Genomic DNA, 19,191 nt, shown 5'->3' with positions numbered 1-19,191 from the left:
ACTGGTGATTCACCACGTATCACACTTCTCTAATAAAGTCAATGAATACTCACACACAGTGTTCTAATGTAGCCACGCTTTAATGTAAGTGCTATGTAGAAAATAAAGTGCTTCACACTAACTTGCGCTTCTTATCCTTGACTGTTTTCATCACCTACTCCACTGCTCCACCAGGAACATTTAGTGTGTGTTACACCCTGTGGCATTCCCACCCGGAAAGTGTGTGTGCTTTGCTACCTCTGGCTATTAATACTTCCCAATAGATGGCCTTTCAACTGGAAATGAGGGTGGGGATTTCTCACAGGCCACCGTATAAATAAACACCACAGTTTCAGAAGATAATAATACTGATATTTTTTTAGGTTGAACCTACTTTGTGATAAACCAGCCAACATTTTATTTGATGACACCCAAAGTCCGAAAAGCTTCATAGTGATTCTTGGTAACTTCTTCCACTGGAGTGATGGTTCTTTCAGCTGTTATCTTTCTCATTTGGTGATGGTGGAGAGCAAACGGTGGTGGTGTGTCAAACACATCAATCCAAAATCTGATCAGTTGGTTTGCGATCCAATGTAGGCTACTGCAATGTTTAGTTTCCATCTTAGGTACTAATCCGGCAGTACTGTCGTGGTTTTTACTCAAGTCAAGATGTCCTCTACAATGATACTTCAACCATGAGTTTCTGTTGCTGATGTGTCCAGTTTTTCAGATTTAATGTAAACCACAAATGCCAGACTTCCTGTCAACTTCACCAAAAAAAAAAAAATCCTACCAGATTGCAACATTACAGACTTAATTTACCAAATTAATTTTTTGGGTTGCTAAAGGATGAAAGCCTAGTTCTGGTTCTTTATCACCAGAATCAATAGTGCGTCACTAGCATTTTATGTGACTCAATGGTAAGTTTGTTCAGGAGACCATTCAGCCACTATAACAGTGACACTGTGGTCTCACCCACTGGGTGGCCTTTTTCCTGTCTGCTGGAGCTTCCGGCTATTGAGGTGGCATCCTACTCATGAGGTGTGACCTCTGATTATCTGTCTCAGCTTCAAAGGGTTATCAAGACAACTAAAAATATGTGGTAAGGACCCACCTTCTCACTGCACCATGAGAACAACCAGGCCTCCAGTAACGTCATTCAGCTAACGCCTAAATGGAAAACTATTCAGTTCAGCACGTGCAGTTGCGCTGCTTTCACAATACAGTAGACAGTAGGGTAAACAGTTGTAAAAAGGAAAAGAAAATCAACAGAAATGTTACAATCACCCCTCATTAATATGCTGATCCTTCACATTGTTTCATAAATGCTTAAAACTCTTGAAGTCTGGACCTTTAAGGATGTCCTGTAATATCAGGCACCAGATACCAGACTTTCAGCAGGTCCCCAGTTCATGGTTTGTAAATCACAATTAGCGTAGATGCCTGGAAATGGTGACTTCAAAATTGGTAAATTTCTTCAAAGAAGTCATCCTGTGTCACAAGTCATTTATTAAATATACCAGGGGATCTGTTAAGTGTCAGTGTTTTATTTACCATTAAAAATGCACGAGGCATTCATGTTTGCTTGCTTTTGCTGGTACCTATTAGCAAGTCAGATAAGACAAAATGGACTTTCCCAGAAGAATCTACAACAATCTTTCAACATAATTTTGAAACAGCAAATTGGTTGTTTAAAAAAACGACCTTATGCAATGTTAAACTATTTTTTGCTAGTATCTTTTAACTACTTCCAGCAAATTACTACCTAAATTTAAAACAACAACAAAATGGCTATAAGTCAGTGTCTTGAAAGTGATATGGAACTACAAACTGACTGCTGACTCGAGTGACACATCTAATCAAGTTTTACTTTTTTCAGCGTTCCAACTTTTTTGTACAGTTCTGTCCAGAATATAGTGAAAGGTGCACATCTCACCACATCAATTTTATTCACGTCCCTGTAGTGCAGTGTCTGTGGTTTTTGCAAATGTGGATTTGTATTTGTAATGAGGATTTTTGCAGCCCAGCTGCAAGATCCCTCTCTATGTAATTGTCTGTTCTTGCTGCCACAGTCTGATCGCATCTGCAGTGACATTTTCGATAGCCCGAGGGAGAGTTTCCCGTACGTTTGTCAGTATAAATTGGACTAATGCACAAACATCAAAGTCATTAAATCTGCACTGTCAAGCACAATTTCCAACCCTATATACTGAAGTCATTCACTTAGATGTTATTGCAGGTATCACTTAAGTCACTGTTCCATCTGAAACACCAGCCAGTAGAGCAATCTATGCGACTGCAGCTCCAGCTATCCTTCTCCAACTGATGAACTCTCTTTGAAAAGTTAATGAAATCTATTCCCCTTTGCCATCTTAATGGTAAATAAGAGAATCAGGAGTTGAAGCCCAGCTTTTGAAGCAGAAATGATTGGAAATGTTTGGGAGGTGGCAGACTGACTCCCACATGCCTGGCTCCACTCCTGCAATCAAGCACAACACAGATAGAGACACAGTGAGAGGGAAAAAGGTTCCAGGCATGGGGTACATGAAGTAAAGAGTGTGACAAATAGAGAATTAATGACATAGCTAGCATTATAATTGGTTTTTAGCTATGTAGTGGTTAGCAGAAACACCAAAGTGGAAGAGGTGGTTTCAAAGAGCCAGCACACCAGCGACCACACTACTCACAACTGTCACGCAAGATCATAATCTTCGGTTTTGCAAAAAATAAAATTGTGTTACCTACCCATCAAACCGAAAAAACAAGCCAACCTCTGCATCCTTCTTCAAGCTCTGATGTCTCTCTGGATGCTTTGCCTTAATATGGACAGTTTTGGCGTATTTCTCGATTCTTTTCTCAGTGATCAAGAAGGTGAAATCTCTGTTCAAGAACCTAGTGCAGCATTACCATTTGAAATCTATTGCTGTGAACCCCGAAGATGTGTTCAAAGGAGCTCTCAATGCAAATGAAACAAATGCGTAGGAGTAATAGCAGGAATATATGTGGAGTGGACAAATCAACATGTATCCAATAAGTGTTAAAGAAAGGCATCTGGACTTGTAAAGTGGTGCAGCAGCTCAGTGCTCAAAAAAAAAAAAAAAAAAAACACAAGTTGCCTTTCTTTAACACTTTTTGGATGTACCATGACCTGGATGACTATGAACCTTCACTGGTAAATCATGCAACATGTAGGTACACTCTAGGAAAAGAAGACACACTGGTGAGCTTGGCCACATGAAAAAGCATGGACATGGATTTAAGACACTGGTTGATGACGACACAAAAAAACATCACGACATATAGCCAGATGAAGGACACTCTCCAAAATGTAGGCATATAACAATCCAAGTTTGCCATGAAAAGAAGACTTCACAAGAGCAAATACAAGAGGATACACTGCAAACTGCAAACCATGCAGAAGTTTTACCATCACACACTGCCTGGCTAAAAAAGTTATAGTATAGAAATAGTATATTATCTTAAGTGTGCTGTTAAAGCTGTTGGAGCAACTTAAAATTATCATATAACATGCAAACCAGAGTGTAATAGAATGTATCTTCTAGGACAAAACGGAAATCATAAACCTTTTATAGAATCTAGTACAAATTATGCAGGTAAAAGGTTTAGTTTACTTCACTGACTGGTGACTGGTACTGTTTTGTCCAGATGTTGTTAATTTTGTGTGATGCTTAAAGTTCATTGTCAGAACCAAAAGCATATTATTCTGAGGTGGTTAGCACTGATGCCTCACAGCGAGAAGGTCCCGGGTTCGAATCCATGGCGACTGGTTCCTTTCTGTGTGGAGTTTGCATGTTCTCCCTGTGTCTGCGTGGGTTCTCTCCAGGTACTCCAGCTTCCTCCCACCGTCCAAAGACATGCTCATTAGGTTCATTGGTGATTCTAAAATTGGCCGTAGGTGTGATTGTGAGTGTGAATGGTTGTCTGTCTCTGTGTTAGCCCTGTGATAGACTGGAGACCTGTCCAGGGTGTACCCCGCCTCTCGCCCGATGACAGCTGGGATAGGCTCCAGCAGACCCCGCGACCCTTAACAGGAATAAGCGGTTACAGAAGATGAATGAATGAATGAATTCGCACTTTAAGACACGGATGATTAAAATGGCTTAGAGGGAAAAACAAAGAGGAAGTTATATATACAGTATGTATTTTTGTGACATTTTCTGTTTGATTTTGTCTGAATATTCATTTATAAACAAAATTGTATATGTATTTCAGGTATTGTAGTCTTACTGAAATCTGAAACTGAATTATATTGTATTGCATTTTTATATGTAAAAAAAGTCAGTTACAGTTAGAGGAATTTTAGGAGTGTCTAAGGACGTCTCATGGTTTGCCCGTGTTATACTCAGCAAGTTGCAGGTTGACAACAGAGGGCAGCAGACTGCATCAGTTGGCCAGCCATAGCACACTGCTGAAAGAATGTTGTTTGCACAATACACTTGCGTAACTTGTCTGAGCATCAGCACATCAAATGAATGCCTACATTTTCCATTCCAGCACATGTGAGAACAAACACATTCCCATTCTTCTCACAGGGCTTCCACGCTGCAGAACCACGCCACTGATTCCATTTCACTGCTGTGTTCAGTCACATTCCCGCTATAATAATGTGTCAGTGCAAGGTATTAGTGGGTGGTTATCATGTGTGAAATCATCAGCCAGCTTTTCCATGGAGGGAGGTGATGCATTTCTTCCAAAGCAGAGAACTCTGTCTGTGGTAAACTCCCTCCCCCCATACCAATACAGGTGTATGAATGTGTGAGGCCTGTGCATGTATGACAAAACCCACCGGGAAAGAGCTTTATGTTGTGTAAGATCAACTATAAATCATCTATTGCAACTGATGTCACATTCATGATTTGTCATACTTATTCGCGTCTTGCAAGTTTTTATGTGTTTTGAAATATTATTTGGTGTTACAGGCTGCACCTCATTTTGATTAATTCATATTTGTCATGCTACTGCAATCATGATGACATGCTGTATCAGGTGATATTGTATTTTTCTTGGAGAGGCCTGTTAAGAGCTCCCATTGCTCCCTTAATCGTACAATATGTGTGGAAAAGTACACATTTTGAAAATGTACATACATACATACATATATACTGCCAAATGTATAAACATAAAAGATAAACACAATGGTACACAAAATCACAGAGGAGTATAGGGAGGAGGTTGGGGTCGATGGATGGACCAACAAAACATTGGACATCCGAGGCCACCCTTTGTTTCCTGTTTCAAAATAGTAGTCGATACTGTTTAGGCACTGCTCTGTTTTGCATAGCCTTATTTGGGGTAAATAACATTCAATTATGTTGAAAGGATGCTTATCTGCCTAACAAATGTTTGTGAAGATTCTCAGTTATCCACGTCATGGTATATCTGAACATCAAGCTTCTGTACTGGACTGTACTTTCACCAAGTGCCAAGTTTCACTAATAGTAAAATAAAACAGTACCATTCAGGTTATTCTGAACAACACATTCTCTAATCAGTACTTTTATTTTAACCCAGTAAAAGTAAAATGAAACTCCCCACCAGTTCTTTAGAACTAAAGAAACCACTTTGATGAGGGGTAAAACGTCTTCAAGACAACTCTTAGTTTCGTGATTAGACGTTTAACTAACGGATGTGTTATGAGGAATGGACTTCAGATGTCCCTAGGTTTATTATGGTGCCCATCCACTCTGTTTGTTGGATGTAGTGCGCAATAGATCCTAGGAGACTGGAGCACTCCCAGTAAAAACACAATACCTGGCCAAGTGATTCTCAGCAATGTCTTACTGGAATTAAAATTAAAATCATGGCAGAAATCAAGGAAACAGAGCATGTATCACTATCAGCAACACTGGCAAAGTGTGGTTGTCGTGTGCAAGCAGCCAATTAAATGTTTTTACTCAATACTAAAGGCTTTGTGCTTGATGAACATCCCACAAGCCGCACATATAAAGCCCTCTATGTTAACTAACGAGCTATTTTTATCTTTAGAACCAAGAGGAATGACAAAAAAATACATCATGTTCAGGGATGTTTCACCAGAGGAAGGGTGTGACTCTCCCTGACATACCAACTGACTTTCCCTACGGCACTGACAGTAAAAAGAGGGCAAAAGACCTGAACCCCACTCCATCATGCCTTAACATACTTGTTTCTGGCCTTCAGGGAACCTGGCTCTGGATGTGTAGCTTTTCATTTTTTGGTTCAGCTTTTTACATGAACGGGATTGTTCCAGGGACCTCTAGAAAAAAACACAGCTAGGACAATTATCTGAAATGTGTGTTTGCATTGCAATTATACCAACAACCTTTTATTTGAGTATTCAATTATCATTTTGCCTGTCCAGTTTTGATCATTTGTAAGTATTTACAACTGTTCTACTCCAGTTGCCGAGGGCAGGTTGTTTCATTTTGAAAATGAACTGGACTTACTTCCTTTCTGCATCAGAAATTAGTGGAGCAGAGCAGAGAGACATTTGCGGAGCTGGAATGGACATTTTTCACACAATCTATACACATTGTTTAGAAGCTGCTTTGACCTATAAGTTTACTGAGGTATATGTTATATGTTCTGTAGTATTCTTATGTTAGACAGATAGCTGACAGGAGAGAACAGGAAGTATCAAACAGATCTACACTGTGTATTCTTTGCTCATTTGCCACTCTCGATGTTTGGTGCTTTGTCTGTGCTATCAGAATCAGAATCAGAATCAGAAAAGACTTTATTGCTTGTTTGTACATACAAGGAATTTGCTTTGGTGTTGGTACGCATAAAATAAAATAAAATAAAATAAAATATAGAAACTATATATAAAATACAAACAATACAAAAATAGATACACAGTATATATATATATATATATATACCAGATATATATATACCAGAACAGAATATTCCACCAGAACCTTTACTGTGGGATGATTCACTCAAAACAGTGAATTCACTCACAGGTTCACTCAAAAGAAATTGCTTCGTAAGTGTTACCACAACAAAAACATAGCTGTCACATTTCTTTCCACAATGGTTTGTGATGAAGACTTCACCGTACACGACTCAAGCGTTTGTCCAATCAGTGGTCACATTTTCAAAACTCTAAACACAATTAGCACAGCATCGGTCTTTTGTGGCCATACCATTCACACATTTCATGTCGTTTCCACACAATATGCAGTCAGTGAACACAATTCCACAATGCTTACATTTTCTTAACAGACCAGCTATACCTCCCAACAAAATTATGGATTGTTTTTGTATTATTATTTACGAATGTTAACACACAACATCCCACAATAGCAAAAGCAATATTCCAAACCTTAGATACAGTATAAAAACCTCTTCTTCTGCAATGATATCAGTTCAAAAACAACATATCTCAGCTGATAATACAGTTTTTTTCAATCGCTAACGACATGGTTTGAAGTCCACTGTTGAAGAAAAAAAAACAATCCAAGTCTAGTTCCAAGTTTGCTGAAGTGGTGCAAGTTTATTGGAGTTCCAGATTATGGTGAGCCTACTGACACAGAGTGGGTCCGAGACCGGAGACTGACCCTGAATGTAGGGCCAGAGCACAGATATACCCTGTCCCCAGGTGTGGTTGCATAATGGTCAGTCGAGGGCAACTTTACACAGGAGGGTGAACTCAGTAGAGGGGCAGAGATGGCTCCCATACGTGGTCAGAACAAAAGGACAAAAGGACAAAAGGACAAAGGAGTGACACTCAGGTAGTATGATCAAGGCTCTAATCAGCAGGGGAGAGGAGACGGGGAGGGTAGACAAAGAAGTATGATCAGGAAACTCTGATCAGCAGGGGAGCAGAGGCAGGAGAGATTACAGTTTTTTACAACCGCTATGACCCGTTTGTCAGAACCTTAAACACTTTTTCAAAACTGTTAACGCACATCACACCTGAAACACACAATTCCCCAAACAGTTAATTTCATGCTCAAAATCACGCAGTGTAACTAAACACAGACACATACTTCCAAAATACAATAATACACTAACACAATTCACCAAATCTACCAAAGCATTGACACACGTTGTCTTCCAACAGAAACATTTAGTCAGTCACAGCACAGTGTCATAAAAAACACTGACAACTGATGGAATAACACAAACTGAATCACTTTGCATGGGTCAAATCTACTTTTTTCCTTTTTATTTTACAATCAACAGATTATTGTATTGATCATACATGTAAATTAATGTTTGTGATTATGTTCTTCATTTTTCATTTGTTGGGCATGAATTTTGTTCCTTTTTTTGTACAACACTCAGTACAAAAAGTGAACGACCCATGTCCGAGCAGCTTTGCAGAATGTTTATGAAAGAAGAAGACAGTAAATGACAGGATTTGCGGTAAACACTTTACTGTATTGCAAATGAAAATGACTTAAAGAGGGGAAAAAAATCAGCATTTAGCTGTCATTCATTACTGTATTGTCAAATACACAAAAAGAAAAAGGAGCAGAAGAAATCACTGTAAAAGAGGAAGAAAAAAAGCTAATCTGCTCGGTCGTCAGCATTGGGCCACATATTTTCATCGACATCACACCTGATGTCTTCTCTGGCCAGGCATCTTGGGAAGTATCTTTTTGCATGCCTTATCCAGCCCTGGCAGTCGTCAGCTGTGATCAATGTAATCTTCAATCCATTAGTTTTGAACATGAGGTTTTCTGTTTTGACAAACCGTGTGAAAGCAATTGAAAATTCACCAGTTAACATCTACTGTTTTGGTCTTGATTGAGCTTGTGTGTAAAAGGAGTTAAAACTTTGGGTTACATTACGTAATCCCTGGTTCTTTGATAACAGAGTGAGGTGTTTCACTATGGGAATCGCCTTGGGCGTGACCAACTACGGAAGCTCCAATGACACCACGTCTGTCTTTGACAGACAGGTTGACCCGTGAAATGGGGCCCGCCCCCTCATACTATCACGGTCAACCTACCCCTCCTACTCATTCTAGACCGGTTTCTTTCCGTGGCAATGCAAGGAGGGAAGTGTTGGTGAAACACCTCACTCTGTTATCAAAGAACCAGGGATTACGTAATGTAACCCAAAGTTCTTTTTCTAACTTCGCTCGGTGTTTCACTATGGGAGATATAGCCCACTCCCGTATTGCATCAGCTCCCCACAGCTGAGAACTGAACCACACTGCAGTGAAGCTATAAGACAGAGCCGGAAGCTCTTGCCTCCAAGACTGCATGAGACAGTGACGTCTGAGCAACATCCAGCCTGTAAAAGCGCACAAAAGTGAGCGGTGTAGCCCAACTTGCTGCCGTACAAATGTCCTGAATTGACACTCCTCTGAACAAGGCCCACGATGAGGCCATGCCCCTAGTGGAATGGGCTCTCACTCCCAAAGGAGGTTGAGAGCCCTTACACCTATAAGCCACAGAAATGGCTTCCACAATCCAGTGCGAAAGTCTCTGGCGTGACAATGGCCTGCCCCTATGAGGAGCAGCCCAAGAAACAAACAACTGATCAGACCTTCTGAATTCAGCTGTTCTCTCCATGTACATCCCCAGCGCCCGCACTGGGCACAAACTGTTAAGCCGCTTGTCCTCCTCTGAGGAGAATGGGGGAGGGTGAAAAGCCAAGAGCTCCACGGTGGGACATCTGTATGATGACTCCAACACCTTAGGCACAAATGCTGGATTAGGTTGTAGGCACACTTTAGTGAGCCCAGGGGCCAGTTGTAAACATGAAGGATGGATAGACAGAGCCTGTAAATCACTCACCCGCTTAGCTGTGGTTAACGCCAAAAGCAATGCAGTCTTAATTGAGAGAAATCTCATGCCCACTGCCTCAAGAGGCTCAAATGGGTGGTGAGAAAGAGCATCCAACACCAAAGACAAATCCCACAACGGGACCAGGGGCCTGGAAACTGGGAGCTTACGGCGAGCACCCCTCATGAAACGACAAACCAGAGGGTGCTGGCCAACTGGCTTGTCCCCAAAGCCCACATGGCAAGCTGAAATTGCTGCTAAGTAGACTTTAATTGTGGAAAAGGCTCTCCCTTTATCTATCAGCTCCTGCAGGAAACACAACACATCCACCAATGAACACTGAAAAGGAACATTGTGTCTATCATTGCACCACTCTTCAAAAATCCGCCATTTACTGCTGTAAAGAGAGCGGGTGGAAGAGGCTCTGGCATTCTGAATGGTCTCGATGACCTCTGGCGGAAGACCTGCAGCATTCAAATTCCACCTTTCACGGGCCAGGCCCAGAGAGCCATGTTGTCTGGATGTGGGTGGTAGATCTCCCCTTGCGCTTGGGATAGAAGATCTCTGCGAATGGGGAGAGGCCAAGGGTCGTCCACCAGCAGCTGAATTATCTCTGCCACCCAATGTTTGGACGGCCAACGTGGAGCTATCAAAATCAGCGACAAACTCTGCTCTCTCACTCTGGTTAGAGTGGGGGAGATCAAGCTGAGGGGTGGGAAAGCGTAAAGCAGGACGTTTGGCCACGGATGGGCCAGAGCATCTATCCCCAGTGGAGCACTCGGGTCTGACAGGGAGAAGAACAGAGGGCACTGGCTGTTTTCTTGCGAGGCGAAGAGATCTACGGCAGCCTGGCCGAATCTTTGCCATATCTGCTCCACCACCTGCGGATGAAGTCTCCATTCTCCGTACAGTGGGTTCCCTCTGGACAGCAAATCCGCCCCCCGGTTCAAAATCCCTGGCACATGAGTTGCTCGTAGGGACATGAGCCTTGAGCTGCTCCACACAATCAATTTCTGAGCCAACCTGTGCAGTTGCAGAGAACGTGTGCCGCCCTGGCGGTTGATGTAAGCTACTACAGTAGAATTGTCCGTTTTCACTAAAACATGACGCCTGGTGAGATAGGGCAGGAAATATCTCAAGGCTAAGAACACTGCTTGTAGCTCTAACATATTTATGTGAGCTTGAGCCATTTCCTTGGACCAAACACCGTTTACTGTTCTGCCCATCAACGTCGCGCCCCATCCCCCGAGGGATGCGTCCGTTGTCATGGTTACCCGGGACGTCACCGCCCCGAGTGGTACTCCCGACGTGAGAACGGCTGGATCTCTCCATTGACGGAGAGCCGTGATGCAAGACGGCGTTACTTTCACCCTGCGGGAAAGATGACGGCGCGAACATAAGCGTAGGGATGCGACCCAACGCTGAAAATCTCTCATCATGAGAAGTCCTAATTGCACCACCGATATCACTGAAGCCATAAGCCCGAGAAGGCGAAGGCACAGTCTGAAAGTCACTACTTTTCCTCGTCGAAAAAGTGCGAGACACCGCGTGAAGGACGCTATTCTCTCTGCCGATAGCGTTACGCGGTAAGAGAGGGAGTTTATGTTGAGCCCTAAATACTCCGTGCATTGAGCAGGCTCCAGACGACTCTTTGCCCAGTTTATATTGAAGCCGAGATCCCTCAGATGACTTAACACCGTATTTGAATCTTTGATCGCTTGCTCTCGTGATCGGGAGCATATTAAATAGTCGTCTATATATGAGAATATTCTGATGCCGCTGTCTCTCAATGGGGAGAGCGCTGCTTCCACACACTTGCTGAATACCCTCGGAGCTAGTGATAGACCGAATGGGATTTTCTGAAACTCGTAGATTGCGTCTTGATACGCAAACCTGAGAAACTTTCTGTGTGCGGGATAAATGGCAATGTGAAAATATGCATCCGACAGATCGATCGTCACAAACCAGTCGTTTTGCCGTATCGAGCGACAAAGTACTTTGTGTGTTAACATTCTGAACGTGTATTTTCGCAAGTGCTTGTTTAATACACGCAGGTCTAATATGGGGCGAAGAGATGTGCTCCCTTTCTTGGGAATGAGGAAGTAACGGGAGTAAAAACCCTGCTGAGTTTCCTCGTTCGGCACTTTTCTGATTGCTTGTTTGTTTAACAAAGACGCAATCTCGCCCTCCAGGACCCGTGCTGAATCTCCGCTGGCCACTGAAGTTAACACACCGTTGAATTTCGGCGGCTTCACAGCGAACTGCAGCCTGTACCCCTGACGAATCGTTGTAAATACCCAGGGATGAACTGCGCATGCGCGCCACCTTTCGCTCCGAACCGAGAGTGGACCGAGTGGAATGGTGTCGCACGAAAGTGACGTCACCCCCTCGACTCGAAAAGAGCCGGCTCTGTCTGCGGACAGATCGACATGAAAGTGTTTTCTCTTTTTTATGTTTTTTGATGTGGGGGAGCATTCTGCCCTCGGCAAATTGCCTGGCTGCAGGAATGCAATTTTTAATTTTGTTTTCCCCAAAACAGAACACTGTGGTAGGTGGCACTGAAAAGTGTTTGGTGACACTGGCAGTGACTTGTGGAACACTTGTGGAAGTGCTTGGTGACACTGTGAAGCCTGCCCCTGAGTCTGCCTTCCCTGAACCTGTAGGGAGGGAGACTGAGAGAGGACTCCTGGAAAACTGGGAACCATAGGAGCCTCTGAACACTGAACAAAGGGGCTGATCTCCTCCTTTACTGACTTTCTTGTCTTTAGGGGAGGAGAAAGTGAGGGAGAAGACTGTGCTAGGATGTCCGCTTCTTCTTCCCCTCTCCGGGGCGAGACGGACGGTTCCTGGCAGCCACAGCTGCAAAGGAATGTTTACCCCACGGCCTCGGGTTGTCAGCCTTGGCCTCTTGGTTGGGGAGTTGTCCTGCTGTGTGCCTCTGTGTCCTGACACCCCCTGGTTTCCCTCTCACTGCTGCAGCTCTCGCTGCAAAGCCAGTTCTAGATGTCTGGGGTGGGTGAGGATTGGGTTTTCGAGGTAAGCAGAGGTCAAAGGCTTCTCCCTCCTGCTTCCTACGGGTGCTTGTCTCTCTCATTTTCTCCAAAGCTGGGCCAAAGAGTCCCTTGGTGGGGTCATAGGGTGCATCCATGACCTCGGCCTTCTGAGAGTCTCCTAAGCCTGACAGGTTCAGCCATAACGCTCTCTCACCTGAGACTGCAAGCCCCATCACCCGACCACAGCCCTGGACTGCTCCTCTAGAGGAGCGCAGGATTAAATCATTTACAACACATATTTCATCCCAGAGGGCAGGGTTAGGTGTCCCTGAATCCAGCTGCCGTCCCATCTCCTCCAGGACCTCAGCCTGATAAGCAGACAACAGTGTGACAGCGTTAAGGGAGCACACTGACTGTGCAGCATATTTGTACATCCTCTGATAAATGGACGCAGTGAGGCGGTCCATTTTATTGGGCAGAGAGATGCTTGAGGAAGCAGAAATTGATCTGCGGTTAGGGTGAAGGTGATAAGCCACTGAAGGCTCCACTGCTGGGGGTTCGGTCAGCCCCAGCTCACTCATCCCCTGGATTTCCAGTTTAGAGAAGCCCTTGGTGGGAAGCTTGCTCTTAAACGGGGCAGACCAATAACGACTCATTTCCTTTATACATGCAGGGACTGCTGGTAAAAGCTGTTTAGATGAGGGCAGAGCTGGTGGAAGCCTCTTACCATCATACAGGTCCCGCTCAGTCCCTTCAGGGCCCTGCGTCGCTGGCCATGGGATAGCTAGCTTAGCCGCAGCCCGCTTGCAGACTTCATACAAGTCGCTATCCACCGGTGGTATCGCATCGGCCCCACTCGGTGGCCTGGACGGCGGAGGGAAGCCGGAGTCTTCCTCCTCTTCCTCCATGTCGTCCATATCGAGGAGGTCAGAGTTAGCATCGCACTCTACGTCCTCGTCTCCCGCTAAGCCCTCGTCGATCCCTTCGAACAGCGGGGGCATAACCGGGGACTCCGCTTCCATCATGTCCGCCCAGCTCGTTGTGGCTCGCGGCTGATGTGCGTCGGAGTCTCTGGTAGCGGTAGCCGCCAGACAGGGATCCTGACTGTTGGCTACCGCTACTCTCAACCTCCTCTCCAGAATTTTCTCAGGCATCGAAGCACAATGAGAGCACCCTTGCGGGTCAGCTAGCGAAGCCTGGGCGTGTTTAGGGCCCATGCAAGCTATACACATTGGGTGAGGGTCCCTGCCCGAAATTGACGCACCGCACGACGCGGGGCACGGACGGGATGCAGCCTCTTTTGTCTTCGGCACCGGCCCTTTGGTGAGGGTAGTGTCCGTAGACATGGTGAGGTGGAGAGGTGAGGTGAGTACAGCGGGCTCGTCACAACACGTTAGCCTGACTGTCGCTAGAGCTAGCACGGGGTTAATGCCACACTAGCCGGACTTGACCGAGTTAACTCGCCCCGACACGTTAGTTTAACTCGATTAGGTTCAGACAACAAGCTAATGCTAGCCAAACCAATACCAAATGAGCTCGTCTTTACACGTTAGCTCAAGTTACACAGACCCAAGCTACCAAGTAATGACACCGAGTAACCGAGTGACAGTTCGCCGTTACGCGGACACTGACCTGTAACAACTGTGTAACTACTTCCGAAAAACTTACTCAGCACAATCCAACGAAGCCGGGAAAACTGCGTTCGGCGACGTTCTCCTTTACGGGACGCCTGAGAACTGTTAAACAGATATCCGAGCTATCTTAGACGCGCTGAGGGAGCTTAATGTAGTTTCTCACGGGAAGAAAGCGAGAATGAGTAGGAGGGGTAGGTTGACCGTGATAGTATGAGGGGGCGGGCCCCATTTCACGGGTCAACCTGTCTGTCAAAGACAGACGTGGTGTCATTGGAGCTTCCGTAGTTGGTCACGCCCAAGGCGATTCCCATAGTGAAACACCGAGCGAAGTTAGAAAAAGAACTAATTTTAAACGTGCAAAATGTGTGTATTTTGTGTCAAAAGAATAAGAATTGTGTTAATTGTATAGCCCACACAGGCTGATGTTGTGGTAACTGTGTGAAGAGTTTTGAAAAAGCGTTAAAAGTATTGAACAACGGGTCATAGCGGTTGTGAAAAACTGTAACATATGGCTGGAATTGCCCCAGACGTGTCAATTTCAATGTCCCTTCAAAGTTTACTTCTTCACCACCCAAGACTGGTACGTCTCTTCCTTCCACCCTATTCACCGTTCCTCAACCCCATAGAGGAGTTCTTTTCTGCATGGAGGTGGAAGGTTTATGACCATCAGCCACATGACCAGATGTCCCTCCTTGAAGCCATGGATGCTGGCTGCAGGGACATCACAGATGATGATTGCCAAGGGTGGATCCGACATACCAAGCGGTTTTATCCCAGGTGCATCGCCTTGGATAATATCAGATTTTCGATGTTGATGAAAACATGTGGCCTAACCCTGAAGATCGCAGAGATTAGATACAGTCACTTTTTTAGTTCCCCCCCTTTTTATCTGGGTTTTTTGCTGTTGTATTTTTTGTTCTGAATGCTCTTGTGTGTATCATGGATATTTTGTTCACTGTAAGCAATACTGTAAAACTTTTTCTGTTCTATCATACTGTGATATGATAGAATGTCATAGTATGTCTACTGTACCTCCTGTAGTAAACAGTAAAAGAAAAAAAAAATTATTTGCTTTTTACTGGAATGCTTTTGAATGTGAACAATACATGTGGACATACAGTTCCCAACCAAGAAATTTAGTGTAAAAACAGTGGATTGCATGTTTTTCATGCAAATACCTGTAAAACTGAAACATTAAAGTCTATGCAGTTTTTGTAATCTCAACAATAGCCAGTATTTTGAAACCTGGTGTACTTTGATTTACTGCATGTACCTTGTAAAGTGAAAACTAGTCTTATTCTTTGACAGAATAATTTCATTTTGAGTCATATTTCCAGTGTTTTGGTATAAAGTTAGTGTGTGCAGAGAAAGATGTGTTCAATTTTGAAATGAAGAGTTAGTGTGTATTTAACAAAATGTGTTTTTGAGAAGAAAATTATCCATTTGGCCAATTGTGTTTTGTAGGCGTGAGTCTGTGTTAAGTGTTTAGAAAAAATATCTGAAGTATGGGTAAGCGCTTGTTAGCGATTGAAAAAAACTGTAATAAACTAAGGAGCCGAAGAGCTCTCAGTGGAAAGAGAACCAAATGCTGAACTTACTGGGACTGTGACATACTGTACATGCATTGTGGGGATGTAACGTTAAAGTCAAGAAGGAAACCTGCACTGCCCATGTCCATGTAGGTCAGTGCATTGCATCAAACGAAAAATCCGCCTCAAAGGAAAGATGAATCTTTGTCTTTCATGTGAGGTAATGAATTCAGAGCTGAGTGCTGTGTTTGAAGTTGTCCAGCAGTGTGTTTGTTGAGGCTGGGTGGGTTCACCTCTGAGTTAGTTCGGGTGCTGCAGGTCAGCTACACTGAGGGTCGGCCTGACAGCGTAGGCCTTTGTACTCAACAAGTGATGCTCGCACAGGTACTGAGCTTCTTTGATCCTCGGGTCAGCTGAATCACCCGCAGGTCACCCCAGAGCTGTGATTATGAAGCTCAAAGCTGCACTCAGGATGATATGTCTGAGTGTCAGGGAGAAAAGAATCAACATTTCCAAATATGTTGTCCTTTTTGATTTTTAGCACAATTCTAGTGTTCATCTTTATTTGAAGAGAAAAGCTCTCCTAGACAAAAAAGAATACACAACGTTCTATTATGTGTGAAATTCTTTGCTAATTCCATGCAAAAAAAAAAAAAAAAAAAAGCTAAATTGGCTTAAATTTGACTTTATATTAAGCAATAAATTATCAGGCATTCATGTTAATGAAACTTAAAAATAGAAAATACAACTGAATTATCCTAAGAAAAATACTACTAGTGAAAACTAAAAACATGATCCACCATAAACGATAGTTTGATGTACACAGTTGCACAATGCACAGTTGTATTTTATGCGTTTCTGGGGAGGGGTTTTGCTTTGTTAAAAAGTAGAGCTTTTTGTTGCAGTGAATGAGGTTAATAAAGGAAAGAGAGAAATTTTCCAGTCTGCTCTGTTATCATTTCTAGATTGGTCTGACCTCAACTTTCGTCTGCTATATTTTTTTTAGACCTTTCCCTACTTAACTTTTTACTAAATGTTTTACTAAACCCTACCACTAACAACTTTGTGGCCTTCCCGAAAACAGGGGTGATGAGTGGTGCGACCCTAGCAATGAACTGAAAAAGATAAATAAGCGACATGGGGTGAAAGGGTTGTATGAAAAGTATTGGTGGGTTTGTCATGAAACTATACAGCTCTGGAAAAAAATAAGAGACCACTCCCACAAATGTTTCTTACAGTTTTTTTCAATCGCTAACAAGCGCTTACCCATACTAAAGATATTTTTTCTAAACTCTTAACACAAATTCACGCCTACAAAACACAATTGGCCAAATGGATAATTTTCTTGTCAAAAACACATTTTGTTAAATATATACTAACTCTTCATTTCAAAATAGAACACATCTTTCTCTGCACACACCAACTTTATACCAAAACACTGGAAATATGACTCAAAATGAAATTATTCTGTCAAAGAATAACACTTGTTTTCACTTCACAAGGTACATGCAGTGAATCAAAGTACACCAGGTTTCAAAATACTGGCTATTGTTGACATTACAAAAACTGCATAGACTTTTATGCTTCAGTTTTACAGGTATTTGCATGCAAAACATGCAATCCACTGTTTTTTACACTAAATTTCTTGGTTGGGAACTGTATGTCCACATGTATGGTTCACATTCAGAAGCATTCCAGTAAAAAGCAAATCATTTTTTTTTCCTTTACTGTTTACTACAGGAGGCACAGTAGAAATACTGTTTACAGTATGATAGAACAGAAAAAGTTTTACAGTATTGCTTACAGTACAGCAACAAAATATCCATGAAACACACAAGAGCATTCTGAACAAAAAATACAACAGGAAAAAGCCCAGATAAAAAAAAAAAGGGGGGGGGGGGGGGACTAAAAAAAGCACAAAATTACTGTATCTAATCTTTGCGATCTTCACGGTTAGGCCACATGTTTTCATCAACATCGCATCTGATATTATCCAAGGTGATGCACCTGGGATAAAACCGCTTGGTATGTCGGATCCACCCTTGGCAATCATCAACTGTGATGTCCCTGCAGCCAGCATCCATGGCTTCAAGGAGGGACATCTGGTCATGTGGCTGACGGTCATAAACCTTCCACCTCCATGCAGAAAACAACTCCTCTATGGGGTTGAGGAACGGTGAATAGGGTGGAAGGAAGAGACGTACCAGTCTTGGGTGGTGAAGAAATAAACTTTGAAGGGACATTGAAATTGACACGTCTGGGGCAATTCCAGCCATATGCTGATTTCTCCTGCCTCTGCTCCCCTGCTGATCAGAGTTTCCTGATCATACTACCTGTGACTATAGTGTCACTCCTTTGTCCTTTTGTCCTTTTGTTCTGACCACGTCTGGGAGCCACCTCTGCCCCTCCGCTGAGTTTACCCTCCTGTGTAAAGTTGCCCTCGACTGACCAATATGCAACCACACCTGGGGACAGGGTATGTCTGTGCTCTGTCCCTACATTCAGGGTCAGTCTCCGGTCTCAGACCCACTCTGTGTCGGTAGGCTCACCATGACCTGGAACTCCAATAAACTTGCACCACTTCAGCAAACTAGACTTGGATGTTTTTTTTCTTCAACAGTGGACTTCAAACCATGTTGTTAGCGATTGAAAAAAAATTTATTATCAGCTGAGATATGTTGTTTTTGAACTGATATCATTGCAGAAGAAGAGGTTTTTATACTGTATCTAAGGTTTGGAATATTGTTTTTGCTATTGTTGGATGTTGTGTGTTACAGTTTTTCTCAGTTGCTAAAACACTAAACTCCATTGGCTGAAGAAAGTTCTCAGTTGCTTGAACTCATTAAGCTAACTGTTCAGTCTGTTGTCAATACCTTAAACCATTTCACATGGTTTAGCAAAACTCTAAACACATTCTCATTCTTAAAACACATTCTGCACTCTAATGCACATGTCATCCATACTGGTAAACACAAGTGGCAACAATTACATATAAAGAGAGCAGAAATGTCATTGATTGAACACAATCAGTCAAAATTGATTTCACTTCTTTCAAATGGTGTGACAACCAATATAAGCCAGTTCAGAGAGCAAACAGGTTGTTGAAGGTGGGAATGAGAAAGTGTGAGAATGGACAGAAGAATTTATGTGAGAGGACGAGGACGAGTGCGTATGCGAGGTGGGGGACGAGGAGAAAGAGGAGGAGGGCAAGAAAGAGAAAGAGGAGGACAAAGAGGAAGAGGAAGAGGAAGACAAAGAGTGGAAATATCCGATGAAATTCGAGCAACAATCATAGACCATGTTGTTGGCTGTA

This window comes from Chelon labrosus, assembly GCF_963514085.1.
Source record: "Chelon labrosus genome assembly, chromosome: 4".
Taxonomy (NCBI): domain Eukaryota; kingdom Metazoa; phylum Chordata; class Actinopteri; order Mugiliformes; family Mugilidae; genus Chelon; species Chelon labrosus.
Note: the sequence above shows the minus strand (reverse complement) of the source record.